This window comes from Anomalospiza imberbis, chromosome 5, assembly GCF_031753505.1.
Source record: "Anomalospiza imberbis isolate Cuckoo-Finch-1a 21T00152 chromosome 5, ASM3175350v1, whole genome shotgun sequence".
NCBI lineage: Eukaryota > Metazoa > Chordata > Aves > Passeriformes > Viduidae > Anomalospiza > Anomalospiza imberbis.
The window spans coordinates 48,831,847-48,846,630 of record NC_089685.1 but is presented as its reverse complement, the minus strand read 5'-3'; the positions used below and the strand labels follow the sequence as shown (position 1 = coordinate 48,846,630).

Here is a 14,784-nt window from a genome sequence, read left to right as displayed (position 1 = left end):
GCCCGGGGAGTTGGTTGAGTCACCATTCCTGGATGTGTTTAAAAAAGACTGGATGTGGCACCCGGTGTCATGGTTTACTTGAGGTGTCAGGGCATGGGTTGGACTCGATGATCTTGAAGGTCTCTTCCAACCTTGTGATTCTGTGAGTAGAATTCTCACAGCTGAGTTAGGATTTTTTTTCTCCTTTGCCTAGATAAACACCCTTTTTTTGTAAATATTCTGTGGACAAGGCTTCTTTGACACCTTTCAATGAAGTTCATTTTTGAAAGTGGCAGGGCAAAAGAGAAGGAAACATCTAGAGTGAGATTTATGTTATTTTCTGGTATTAATTTTTTTTGAAGGGTGATATGGTATCCAGTTGCTATTTGAAGTACTTCCTCTGGTCTAGAGAATATTTGTTCACATAAAGAGCAAACCTTCTGTGCTCTTGGCTTCTGACTGGCTTGAAAATGCCCTCAGGAAGATGGAGATGGAAGTTCAGATAGAGGGAAAGGAGGGAATTGAGATTCTTGGGCAGGGGCTGTTACCACTCCATGAGGAGGTAAGAGAAAATAATTATGCTTCCTCTGATCAGCCTCATTTCTGGGAAGAGGTAGAATTTAGGTTCCTTACTGGCAAACTCTGTGTTACTTCTGGATTTAAAGAGAAGTCAGAGTCCAGGCACATGGGGAACTGAATCCACTGGGAAGTGTGAGTGCAGGATTCTACAGCAGCAGACTGTACTGGGGTTTTGATGTTCTGTGTTTGGAATCACCATAGCTATATGTGCAATTAATAAGGATTTCAACATCTAATTCCTCCTGTGACCTGGCGTTCCCATCCCACATCAGGGAACTGTGGTTTGGCCTCAGGAAGCATCAGCCCTGGATGGTCTGCCTAGTGTGGCACCAAGGACCATATCTCTGAGGTGATAACCAAGAAATGTGTGAGGAGTAGGTCTTTTACTCATCTTGAATTACATTCACCTGTCTCTCAAGAGCCCTTTCCCCCCTCACAGGCTGAGCCCTGTACTTTTACTAAAGGCTGGTGCAGTGCCAGCTTTCCATGAGATTGTCTGGAACTGGGACTTGCAACCAGACATGTCACCAAGGCTATAGAAACAAGGAAGAACTGCAACCCTCAGAAGTGCTGTAGACAGTTTGCAACAGCCAGAGCAGGTGTGTGATAAACCAGTAAATTCTGCTGCCTCTCTGTGTTTTCCAGAGCAACCTGGAGCTCAAGCAGGAGTGGTGTTCTCCAGACAGCTCTCCACGGCTTCCCTAACACACCAGTGAGCCACGAGACCGAGGCAGAAATTCCAGTGTGGGGAGAGTGTGAGTCATGAGATGGTGAGTGAAGGAAACAGCAGGATAAAAATAACAGAGCCCAGTGTGATGCAGAATATTAATCTCCTGCCCTGTGTTATCCTCACTTGTATTACAGGCAGCACACTGCTGTAGTGTAGATGCTCTGCTGCTCAAAACAGATCCCTCTGTGCTACTCAGAAAGATTATGGCTCAGGATGCCAGATTGCAGGGACTCCTAATAATCATGCCTTCAAGTTGGCTGAAAATTCTTAATCACGACATTCCTGCTGTAGAAACTACGTAATCAAAGAGCGTCAAAATGCTACATTCATATTTTGCATGTTTACATAAAAATGTAAATTTCAGTTAATTAAATGTCAATTTCAGTTAATTTGACATCAGCTGAAAAATATTTATTTATTCAAAATTTAAATGAGTGAAGCCCCTTTCATTTTCCAACCTTTTTTTCCTCTCCTTCTTCCTTCAAAAGGAGAAAAGAAAGGAGAAGAGTATGAAAATACCATGAAAAACCCACATAATACTCAAGTTTGAGTCTAGCTAACATAAATCAGTAGGGGAATAAAAGTAGGAAAAGTGGAATTGGTAAAATAAAATTTAAAAAAGAATGCCAAGTATTTTATTTTGAGATGTGAATCTTTCTTTTTCTACTCAAATCTGCCATCAGATTTGATAAGCCTTGTTCCAAGATCACTCACAACAAAAGGATCCCTTCTAGGGAGCATTTCCAGCTCAGCCACTGTGAGGTTTCTAACCCAGTCCCCTTGACACCTCCTCTAATCACTGGGCAGTGATCTTCAGAGAGCTCTTGGGAGCTTAGGAAACCTCTTACTCTGGTATTTTTCAATGCAGCCAGGAATCTGGGCACCATAAAGACAGCAGGAGCTTTTCCTTTAACTTCAAAGCATGCCAGCTCTGGCACTGAGGCTACACTGCAGATTAACACGTGGGGAGCTCTTCTGACAGAAACAGCCTTTGGTATTTCAGAGTGGGGAGAACTGTTTACTTCATTTCACACAGATTCACTTCAAAACCTTTCCAAAGGATTTCACTTTGCTGCTTTTTTTTTGTTGTTGTTGTTGTTTCATTTTTTTTTTCATGTAAGTCGCCTTTGGGCTTAAGTTCACCTTCAAAAACTGTGTAAAACTTGACCAAAACTGGGGAACAGCCTTCTGAGACAGGCAGGGAGGTGGCTGTGTGGTCCCCACACTGCAGGACTCACAGGGAGAATGACCAGTATTTGTAGGGCTCTCTCTTCCCTTTGCCCTTTCAGAGCTGCTTTATGAAGCAGAGCATTTGCACACACGCTGAAAGAAGGCACTGTTCAATTGTGATGGATTTAAGGGAGGGGGTGTGTGTGTGTAAAATCATGTGGTTCAGGTGTGCAGTTATGGTCACAGTACTCCTTGCTCCTTTTCAGACCCCGTTGAAACCAACTTCTTTCATCCGACTGAGCTGAAAAATCCCTTTTTTTCTGCTTCTTTCTTTTCTATTTTGTCTTACAGAAGCTGCCTGGGAAGCTGCTTGGGAATAACTTTTCTGGTTTTAAATATTCTTCTTAAGCAATCTCCTGTTATTTTTTACTTTTGTATCTCCATCTATTTAACTTATTCCCATATACCAAGTCTCTTTTATTTTCCAATGTGTAAAGAAAGAAAGACTTATTTTGAAGTTCTACAAAAATGGAAGTCATTGTAATCATGATTTGATGTCCTTGGAACGCACTTTATTTACTATTTGTTTTTATTAGGACATTGTTTGAATGTAACTTTAAGCCCAATAAGGTTCCAGGACTAATCTCCTGGGAGAGGATATTTATGGTCCATATTTTCAGAGAGGGAGATTGGAAGTAGAAAAAGGTTTAAGTATTTAGGCCTTGCTTCAGCTCTGAATGCAGGGGAAATCTGCAAATAGTCACTTGACCAGTTGAAGGAGAGGGTGGCATGTGCAGATGCCCAGCTCCAAGGGGCACTTGCATTCCATGTGTGCTCATTCCAAGCAGAAACGTGGGCCTCAGATTGTGTGCATTACTGCAGGGGAACTGACCTATTTTTCTGGAGAGGAAAAATCTACCATAAAAATCTAATTTGCAAGGATTGTGGGAGTGGAAACAGGGCTGGGTTTTTTTTCTCTAGGATATTTGGTTATGCAAACAAATTGATGAGGGAGAAGCTTCCAGGAGGAAAACTGCTGATGGTGCTCAGTGTCACTCAATTAAGTGTAACACTCTTGAAAAGGAAGTGACATAATGGTGAATCTTTCAGAGAATCAGAAAATCATAGAATGGCCTGGGTTGGAAAGGACCTTAAAGGTCCTCTAGTTCCAACACCCTGCCATGGGAAAAGACACCTTCCACTTTGTTCTAAGCCATAATTTTGTGTCCAGTATGGAGCCTAATGGTTTTTCCTCCTTAATTACTGCAGCTTTTTGCATGACACTCTCCTGATTGCCTTCCTCCTGCAAACACTGACCATTAGGAAGACACTGCTGCAGAGTCTGAAACCAAACCAGCCTATTCCTTGTTCTCAAGTCATCTTGGGTTGGAAGCTGCTGAAAAACTTCCTTCTGGATAAATAACTGTGATGTCCCCGTCATCCCCAGAATTGGATTCCTTCACTGGGATTGATGAAACACTGGTCTGCTCCAAGGTTTCTCTCACAGAAGAATTGTTCAGCTTCACAACAGGAGTGAGAAAAGTTTAAATGTGTTGGGGCTCACTCCCAGGCACAAGACTTTATTTGAGCTTTTGTTTGGAAATAAATTGAGTTCTTGTCATAGATTGGGTATCTTCTCCCGTGGTTCTTACATATCAAACTTTCTCATCATTCTGGAAGAAGATTCAAGTGTTGGTTCTCTTTCTTTTATTGGCACTTGTCTTTGTTTATTTATTTTGTATTCTTGAGATGTGCTGCATCTCTGGAGTTTGTATTTCTACTTTTACCGTAAAAATGCTGTACATACAAGTCTATAATGCATCTGAAGATTAGTCTAATTTTTCATGTGACTTTGACTTGAACATTTTTCTGTTTATGTTTATATTGCTATTTCAAATATGTGCATTACCTGTATTCTTTATGCCTTTTCCCCATCTAGAACTCAATAAAATAATGTCCTCATTCTTCAGAACCATGTCACATGTGCATGACAGTGACAACAGTTTCTGAATAATAATGACTGATAATTTAAAATGTGTTAATCTCTATTTATATCTATTTCTATATCCATATCTGTATATATATCTGTCTGTCACAGCCTGAAATTCTTTTGATGTGGGATTTGAGACAGTGAAAAAAATACCAGCAAGTGGTAAGCTCAGCTCAGGAATAATTCTTCATAAGTCTGTTTGGACTTGAAAGGTAGATTTTCCTGTTCCATAAAGGTTTATGTTCTTTATTTCAGTTCTTATCCATGGCTAAATTTAGAACTGATATTATATAAATCAGTGGAATGTCACCCATTTCACCAGGAGTTTGTGAGGACAGTGCTTCCCTGTGCAGCTCTTGGAACTGGATGGTGTAGGACCTGGCCCTGCCTTGTGAAGGTCCTTTAGGCAGATTCTCAGCTGGCAGGAACCAGCCTCATTTCCTTGACATTAGTGGAGCTCTTCTGGTTTTTGCTCACTGAACACCTCAGAGTTTACCTGCATTTAAATGCAACTTGTTTCTGTGAATCATAAACTTTAAAAAGCAATTTGGTTGGGTTTTTTTGTAACCCTTTCCACTAAGGAAAAGAGTACCATGACCTGGGAGATCTGTGGGCTGATGCAAGCCCTAAGCCTTTAACTGGAGGGCTTCATCTTTGTCACATGGATCTTCCCATTCCTTCCAACTCCCTTGATTTTCTTTTGCTGGATGGATCCAGTGAGGTGCTCAGTTCTGTGCTGAGGGATAGTCCTGACTGACGTGAACAGATGCACAAATGGATGCAGGACTGAGGCTTTAATGAGAAGATTTCTGAGTCTCTGGAAACAGGCTTTGATCTTAGAGTGAACTTATCAAAATTCTGAGTGCTCTGAGCATTCATGGACATTAAAGTCCCTCAGAGCAAGGGCATGAAACCATTCAATGCCTCTCCTGCTTTGGGGAGATTCAGCTTTTTTTGGCTTTTTCTTTGGAAAAGACATTCACTGCCAGGAGAAACTCGAGGCCATTGTACAATGCTGGCTTTTTATTGCTATAACATTCCTTTGGGTCTCAAAGGTTTAGTGAAGTCAGTGGGAAATTTTTTATCACTTTAAGTGTGTTGGGAACATGTCCTTGCTGCAAGTAAGACTCCATCAAACACAGCTGTTTACAAAGCAAAGAGAGAAGGACATTTCCCGTCCTTGTCTGTTTAATGCTGTATGCCAAGCCTCTGTTCAGGATTTTGAATCATACAAATTGCAAAATGCCCCATTTAAATAGAACGAGGGCTGAACCAACTCAAGCTGTGGGCTGTTTACCACAGGGACTGGCCAATAGGACCTCCAGGGAGAAGCCTGAGGATTGTGAGTGGTGACAGTGGTGATGGGGACAGGTGGCTTGTCTGACTTACCTATACCTCCATCACTGAACTGAGTGGAGCTCTATTTTCTCATGTACCCCAAAATGACAGCTCCTGGTTCCTCTTACAGCCTGGAGGCATAGCATACACATCTAGACATCTCCAATCAGAAACAAGATATGTTCCTGTAAACAAACAGCTGGGGCTGGCTTATAATTAAAGTTTCTATTAATAGGGCATCTTCTTTCATTTAGGTGAGCTGCTGCTGCTGTTTTGCCAAAAGCATGTTCATTAATTTCATTCCAGCTTCTCCTTGTCATTATTAGAGCATAGGAAGCAAGTTCATGGTTTAATAAGCTTGAGTTTCAGGCTAGGCTAATCAAATAATTTTGATTCTATTTATCAGCTTTTAATTTGCAACAAAAGATTAAATTCAGATGAAAATATCTTCAATCTGAAAAGGGGATTTTGCTTAGAAGTTGACTGTCCTTAATCAGCACCTAGCTCTGTGCTTGAACTTTGTGCCTGTAGTTACAATAAAAAAGGTCCAAAGTAAACACAACAGAAGCCTCCTAATGATAAGAAGAGTGGTGGACTGAAATCCACCGAGGTGAAGGTGGTGCAAAGACCTGTCTTGGACAGGATTCTTAATCCCAGGATCCAGTCCCATCCCCTTGTGAGCGTGTTTGCAGCAAAGGAGCCTTGCAGAGCATGTGCCTGCCTTCAGCCTGATTCGGCTGCCAACACTCTGCTGAGCGCCGAGTTCATTCATTATTATTGCTGGCTTTTCAGGAGGCAAGATGAGCAAAATCAACATCAATCTCCAACAGATGGGACATGGGGAGGGCAGCTGCAGGCATTCGGTGCACTACATACGGCAGGCGAGCGCACGTGGAATCCTCTGCCCCCGGAGCTCCGGCGTTTCCGTTCCACGGGCAGCAGGAAAATACAATTATCTGAATTAACTGCCCACAAATCCCTGCGCTTTGTGCTGCCCACTCGGGAATTCAGGCAGGACCGGGGAATACTGAGCACAGAGGTGCCATTCCTCACGTGGCAGCGGTGGAAAAGCACATTCCTGCCTATGTGAGATGAGCAGGGGCATTCCTGCGAGCCTCCTGCCTTCTCTTTTTTGTTCTTGGTAGCTCGTTCTGTTTTGTTTTTACCTTTCAGGCTGGCAAATGGGATTACAGCACAGGCATGCAGAAAATAAAATGCAGAGGAAACATGTATAAACAAGATTGCTAGGGCAAAACAGTGCCTCAGCACATTAACTGCACTGGGAGATGTGAGGCTGGGGCAGGGTTGGGAGCAGTTTTTGCCTGGGTACAGCAGATGCAGGCAGAAAATATTAATAATGTGCTCTGAGAGAGCTGCTCTCACCCTGTTCAGAGTGCAGACAAATTGAGTGTGGGAAAGAAGCACAAAGAGTTCAATTTGTTTGGGATATTTTTATTGTTCTTTCCCCCCAAAAGATAATTTTGAAATCATGTTGGATTTTGACAACTTTTGTAGGATCTCAGCTGTCATTTTGCCGTCTCTCATGCGTGGACCCACACACCCTTGGCTCTGTGGATAGAACATGAGAGCTGTCATGAGAAATCTGATCATGACCAAAAATGTTTTGTTGGTGATAGAGAGAGGATACTTTTGGTTGGATTCTTTGCTGTCAGTTTAAAATGCTCAAAGTTGTTGATACAAGCCCTGTCTGCTCAGTCTGTCTCAAGAGCTGTGAACTCTTACCTTCGAGAGCTGTGCATGAGGAAGGGGCCACAGGAGAAATAAAACTAGCTTGTGTTTAAAAAAAAAAAACAAACAACATAACCACATCACGATAAATCCTCCACCTTTCTGCTTGCTGGCAGAATCTCTGCTCCCTCCCACACAGCCCCAGCTGGAGAGCCTTTACTTGCAGCAAAGCCACTCTGGTTGTGACAGTCCCTTTCCACTCACTGCTCCCTTTTCCTTCCCTCCTAGGGAGCAGCAGCTGCCACCACAACCCCTCTTTTCTGCCTCCAAGGGGCTCTCCACTTATGTAATTTGCAGAAGGCAAAGGAAGAAAATCAATGCTAGACAGGGTCAGGGTGATCTTCCTAGAAGCAGAGATGAGCAGGTCTGGTGCTGCAGTGAGCATCCTGCTTCAGTGTTGGGTGGAGTGAAGTCTTTCACCCAGGCTCTGAACCTGTCTCATGCACAAAGCCAGGGCAGAGGAGCTCTGTGCCCATGTGCTTCTGGGTTTAAAAGTGCCTTTTAGGGCAGAGTTGAACCTGGTGTTTGGAGCCACGTTAAGTTAATGTGTTGCAGGGAATGTGGCTGGGTGGGAGCTTTTTTGCATGTAACTGGCCAAAATCTGTCTCTTTGGCAGTGCCAGGATCAGTGCCGCTGCTGAGGGGTCATCCAGGGAGAGTGTCCCCTTATCCCCTCTCTGCCAACCAGAGGAAGGAAGGAATAAGCATCTTGGGCAACCTGGTCTGGTGGAAGGTGTCCTTGTCCATGGCAGGGAGTTGGAATGAGGTGGTCTTTAAGGTCCCTTCCAACCCAAACCATTCTGTCATTCTGTGACCCTACTGAACCATGCTGAGTCCTGGCTGAGTCAAGGGCCAGTAGTTTCTGTCCTTAAAAAGCAAAGCTCAAAGCAGTTTTTGGGAAGAAGACGGGGTAGAAGGCACAAATTAATTTTCCTTTGCTCACTCTGGGGTCTGCCCCATTCTTGCCCATCGGTGAGATGGATGCCAGGGTGGAAGCTGGGAACAGCTGTGTGCTCCAGTAGCTAATGAGGTGTGAGTGATGGCTGCCCTTCTTGCTCAGGAAGCACAGCAGAGTGCTCCTTTCTCTGCCTCCAGGACATCTGAACAGGGATTCTAACGCTCCGGCAAGGAGAAGTGTCAGAGAGTGATGAATGAGCGGAGCAGCCTTTGGGGACTGGAGGGGCAGCAGCAGCCTCGGTGCAGTTTGTGTGTTGGCTAAGGACTATTTTATAAAGGGAACACAGCTATCATCCCTCAGCTGCGTGGAGGTTGCAAACCTCTCTGGAGGATAACCAATCATTTGGATTGGCTTAAACAGGACAGCTCACTGCAACAGTGTGTAGCCAAGGTACCCGTGCAAGCACCTCAGCAGAGAGTCACAAATGAGACTGAGGGGGAAAAGAAATCCCAGCTGTCAGTGAAGAATTTGCATAAAACCACCAGACTGTGAGAATTCCATACCCTGGTATTCCACGAGTTTCACAGAATCATGGGATGGCTTTGGTTGGAAGGGACCTTAAAGCCCATCCAGTTCCAGCTCCCTGCCACGGGGGACACTTTCCCCCTGGGAAAGTGCCCCATGGCTGCTCAGAGCCCCATGGGCAGCCACAGAACTTCTCTGGGCAAGTTTCTTTCAACTCTTTCTCTCATTGACCCTGCATAGCTCAGGCTGACAGGCAAATAGAGTATAAGAGCAAACCCTTTCCTATCTGGTTACAGAAATTGCTACCTTTGCTCAGGTACACTTTGCTCTTATGCTATGAGAATGATGCACTAGAGAACAAAATTCTGCTTTCAGAGCCTTCCCAATGCCATTCTCCATCCTCTATCATGCATCCCTGGGCCCCACTGGCACTGCCTGGCTATGCAGGTGGCAAGGTGGAGAATTCCCAGTCTCAGCACCACACCCAGGGGAATTTCTGGGTTGTTTTGGCTTTCCTTGATTTTTCCATTCTGTTTTGCTTCATTAATGTGACAAAAAATCAGGCTGATCCCAGCACATATTTGTTAGGCACACATAGAGAGAAAAGTAAAGATCTTTAAATGTGAGGGACATGTTTTCCTCAGTAGGTTTTTCCACCCTCTTTTACCAAACTGGCACTCCCTGCTCAGCCTCATTTGGAAATTGCCACAAATAAAGCCCATACTGAAAAACTTCAAAGTACAATTAACTATGAAGAGAATGAGTCCAGGAGTTCATAACTGTCCCAACTTTTCTTCACTTAAATTGGAGTTTTGCTAGGCAAGGTTTGAGATTCTGGAAGAAAATACTCTAATATAAAGTTGGTTTTTTTTAATAAGGTCTATTTAAAGCACTTTGATACACCAAAATGCAGTGCAGAAAGGCAGCTTTTATCACTTACCTTTTATCACTTACCTTTGATCATCTAACAGGTTCTCTGAGAGGAATATGAGCAAGAGCTGATGGGAAAAGGAAAGGGACAGGCAACAGTTAATTGCAGTTTTTAAAACTGGCCATCCAGACTAGTGCAGCTCAGTAAATGTGACAGCTAAAACTCTGACTTCCCTGGCTCTGTCCATATGAATTGCTGGTAAAACTTCCCTTCCCTGAGATGAGCTCCCATGAGCTCCATGGTGAGCTTTGCTGTTCTCTGTGTTTGCATTGGTATGAATCAGAATAAAAATTTCTCCTTGCAACTTACTTTATTCATGATATAAGAAGTTTCTAAGAATAAAATCTAGCTAAGTATCTCCTGACCCACCCTCAAAAAAAAAAAAAAAAAAAAAAAAAAAAAAAGAAACTCAGGCCTAGAAGGGTCTTTTCAAGAGGTTGTGTAGTGAAAAAAATGTTCCCCTTTTTCATGGTACCCATAGTTTGAGGATAGGCATGAAGGAGAGTCATCCTCTGGAGAGGTACAGTCTGAGGAAAAGCAGAAACACTTGTAAGAGAATGGATGGGACATGGAATAATAATAAATTCTTTTGCCGTGGCTCCAGGCCAAGAAGATGGAATAGCTGATAAGCAGGTGAATCATGTGACAATGAGGTAAGAATATTCTCTTGTTCTCCCCTTGGACACAGGGAGTCCATTCTGAGGAAGGTGCTTTGATTAAATGGAAATTGTTACGGGCTACACAACCCACCTTTCTCTGTGTAGCAGTGAGCCCCAAAGATCCATCTTAGCAAATAAATGTACCAAATTCCTAAAGGAATAGGCTGCTAAAAGCCTTATAAGGAAGGTATGAAAGGCTTGGGGAAAGAAGGTTGTACAGCGGGGAAGAAAGTAACAGGGAATTACTTTGGAAAAATAACAAACCCCAAAGCTCCAAAAATTCAGTGAAATTAATCTCCCAAAGAGAGTACTCAAGTCCAGCAAGTGAGAACACCCCTTGGTGACCAGCTTGAGCCTCCCAAGATATGAGGATGGGGTGAAGTGAAAACTATCCCCCATTTGTGCTTCTTCACCGTTATCCTGTCTGCTTTGTGCTGGAAATGTGTCTCTGTTAGTCACAGAACAACAACATGCAAAATAAGTGGAAAGGAGGAATATCTGCACGGCCTAGGATTCCATGGCAATTGATTCCATGGCCACTGATCCCAGTGAATTTTAACAGGCTGATGCCAGCACAGTGTTATCTTTCTTTCTTGGGGTGAAGTGATTTCATCAGCCTTTTCCTTTCCGTAAAAGGCCTGACTAAAGCAAGGGTAATATCTCTAAACGGGATTCTGATGGTAATATCTCCAGTGAAAAAGCTGCAGGATGTACAGGAGATTTCCATCCATCTTTTGTCTCAGGTAGCCATGGCTTTAAGGACAGTTTTTGTGACATTTCTAGAAGAAATGTCAATAAATCAGCTTCACTCAAGGGCCACACTAGCAGTGTAACCACTTTTTAAAAGAGTCTAGAAATAATATAAAGACCTCAGCTCTGTTCCAACATAAATTTAAGATTGTGAGGTACACCACAGTGTGTGTGACTTAAAACACAAACTGTTTTCAGAAAGACTTTTGGCTTTCTCCTGATACAGTTTGATGCATAAGAGTAGTTTATAGATGGTCACTTGTTCCAACACTTTAAAAAAAATTGAGAAGGGAGAATTTATATTTTTTTCGATTTCTCTTTTTTCTATTTTCCCCTTATATTTTGTCTAAGACTTAGAAGTAAAAGTGCTTAATGAAAATAACTGAAAATTTTGAAAGCTCAAACTGAAATATTTTGTAAGTCAGCAATTTTTGTCCTAGCTGAAATGACAGAGTGCCATGAATAGAATATATAGGAAATTATGGATACCTCTGAATAATATTATTTGTAGCAAGTGTCATAGAAAACAGATAAGAAGGTTAAACAAAGGTTTACTGCTCTGGATGAGATGTTTCCAGTCACCTATACCATGTTATCCAGCAGAACATTCTTCTAATTTTTTCCACTAGCTCAATTTTTATTCAAAATCCATTAGACACTTCTCATTTTCCAGGGTGTTAAAGGCTTAGAAAACCACATTGGTGATCAAGACAGAAATTGAGAGTAAATAAAGTGTGGATTTATCTTAGCGTCAAAAATAGGTTAGAAACTGTTGTAAAACAGTTGATACTTGTAAAGCATGTACTGTTAGTTTAGTTATTGTAAAAGGGGTTAAAAGGGTAGTTATAAGAAATACAGTACTCAACACCTAAGCACAGTATCACACCTAAGCAAAGTGCACCACCCCCCCAGTGAAACGAGCCAGCCTGGACAGAACTGTACTGGGCCAATCAAGCGCCTTAAACCTTCATGCAAATGAAGAATCCAAACAGAAACCAATCCATAGGGACAAAAAACTGTAAAAAAGGGGGCATCTGACCCAGTCAATTCGTGCCGCTCCACCTGGAACATCAGGGACATGGCTGCTCAAGAAAGAACCCAGCGCCAGCGCTGCAGCATCCTCAACAGGAACGCTCCTGCTCGGCCCGTGGGCCCCCTGCTTTAAGCATTTCTTTTTAATAAATACTGAAATCACTTTTAGTACCAGGAGTGTGGTCCCATTCTTAACACTGGTGTGGAGGATGAGCTGTTCTGATGTGCGTGGTCAGCTTTCTGTGGCTCCCATCGAGGATCCCCATCAGCCTGTTGGTGTGCTTGTCTCTGTCCTTGTGCTCCCAAAATACCTCCCTGTAAATACCTCCCTCCCTGCAAAACAGGCCCTGCACTAGACACTACCCTGTGCTGGAAGAGTGATATGAGAATGTGAAGAATAATCTGTGAGGAGAGTAGTTTTGTACTTCTGATCCCCATTCCGGAAATGACATCATTCCTTTCCAGATATACCCGAAATTAGAGCCCATACCTCAAAGTGTGTTTGTCAATTCAATCATACAAGGAAGAAAAGTATGGAGCAGCTGATACTTGTGAGAGAGTTAAGAATAATGAATAGGATTTTAAAAATACCAGCCCTACTGAGGTAACAGCTCTGTTGTGCTTCAGCCTGGTGCTACAGGCCTTGTGTTTGTTTCTCTGTTGCCAGAAAAGCTTAACAGAGATTATGGTTTTTATCAGTACTTGAAATTTTATTTTGATATCTCAGATACCACAGAACATAACTCAGGGAAATAATACAATTTTCTTTCAGTAGCATTGATCCAGTTTGGATCTCATGTTATTTGGAGCTGTAACAAGTCAGAGGAGTTATCTTGGTCACAAAATGAGGCATAGAAATATAGAAATGCCTTTGGTACACATAAATTAAGATAAAATGGTATGATTTCATCTCATTCCCTTAAGTAGTTTAAGGTTAAAACAGCCTGGCACCAGGGCAGAGCTCTGATAGTGAACATTTTTTATGCAGGCTCTCCCATCTTCCAAACCTCTAGCTTTCCCAAAAACCTAGTCTCTGAGCTTTGGCAAATTTGGTAAGATGTTCTGCCCTCACCCTTATTAATGTACTTCAAAATAGTTTTTGTTTTTTTTTTTCTCTTGGTTGTAACTACTTATCCCTTCTTCTTAAAATATAAGAAGAAGTTTTTGTTTGTTTGTTTGTTTGTTTTTAATCTGATTGAGTACTTTGCCAGATTATTGTATCCCATGAAGTTTCTCTGTCTCTGTGGATTGTTCTTTATTTGCTCAGAAGTTTAGGAAATTAATCTTTCCATCTTTGGCTGTGAAACTTAGATTGAATGATGTGGTTCCCTACTAATGTCTGGTGCTTAAGGTGGCCCAACAATTCTTTTTTTTTTTTTTTTTTTTTTTTTTTTACCACACAGGATTTAAATTTAGACTGTTCCACCCTAACACTTATCTGATGATATGCAAATACAAGACAAGTGTGAAAGACCACAAACTTGCACTTAATCAAAGTGCAAAAGTAAGGACTTTTTTCTTCATTTGTCACACTTAGAGAAGTTTAAGTGCTGGTCTACAGATAAGTCCACTCAGTTCACATCAGGTGGGAGAAGATTCCAGGCCAAAGAGATTGAACCACTCACCACATGAAGAAAACTTGACCTGACAACCCCAAAATCTGCCCTCACATCAGCTGTAGGATCAGTGACCTCAGTGGCTCTTTCCCCTTTCTCTCTAGTGATTCTCTTCATGCTCCATGTGATGTGCATTGCTTTGACAGCCAGCAGAGCACTGAAAGATGGAAAACAAATATTGCAAATGTAAAGTTCCTGGTTCACTGAGTGGATCTCCCAAAGGAAATGTGTTTTGTCCTGTATGGGGTCTTCAAACTCAAAAACCATGAAATAACTTCTAGAAGAACTTGTGACCAAAAAAAAAAAGTTATTATTAGATCTCTAATTAGCCCTCTAATTTCTGATTCCTTTCTGTCTTGTCTGTTGTCTTTTGCTCCCACAACACTCTTTAGCAGAAATCAGGTGTTTGAAACAGCTCAAAGCAGATGGTGTTTGCAGTAGAAATTTTGCTTCTAGTCACATGCAGTCCATACTGTTTGCTCCTTGTCTTGCTTGAAGATAAAGATTTTCCTAAAAGCAGCTGCCTGGCTAAAAACAGAACAGGGAAAGCTGAAATTCCAGGGATTAAATTGGATTTTCCTATTCAAGAGCATGTATACAGTGAGATTTGCCAGCCTGTTTATTCTTCTGTAAGAGTCCAGTGAAGACAGCTTCAGAAGATCACAGATAGCTCACATACCAGGAAGAGTTGCTTCTCAGTGATGAATCCATACTAAATTTATCCCAACTCCAGAGCAGCAGTTTATAGTGCTATAGTTTATAGCAGTTTATGTTTTAAAAAAGAACCTCCTTTCCTTGCCTTCTGAGACTTGAGTTTCACTTGGGAAACTTCTCTCAGC

The 14,784-nt window shown here is 42.2% G+C and overlaps 1 protein-coding gene and 1 long non-coding RNA gene across 4 annotated transcripts in view; one reads left to right on the top strand and one right to left on the bottom strand.

Moving 5' to 3' along the window:
- The window catches only part of LOC137474225 (potassium voltage-gated channel subfamily A member 5-like), a 159,497-nt gene that overhangs the window by 23,017 nt on the left and 121,696 nt on the right, over nucleotides 1–14,784 (top strand). Inside the window, exons 2-3 of one of the 3 annotated variants that reach the window (XM_068190596.1) lie at nucleotides 1,204–1,328; nucleotides 3,728–4,433. The exons of 1 other annotated variant lie outside the window; for it this stretch is intronic. The gene's annotated coding sequence lies outside the window, so the exon portion shown is untranslated. Of the gene's footprint in view, nucleotides 1–1,203; nucleotides 1,329–3,439; nucleotides 4,434–14,784 lie in introns of those variants that run through there. One more of the 3 variants, XM_068190595.1, reaches the window with a different exon arrangement.
- Nucleotides 1–14,784, bottom strand: part of LOC137474233 (uncharacterized) — a 243,070-nt gene that overhangs the window by 208,699 nt on the left and 19,587 nt on the right. The window lies entirely within an intron of this gene.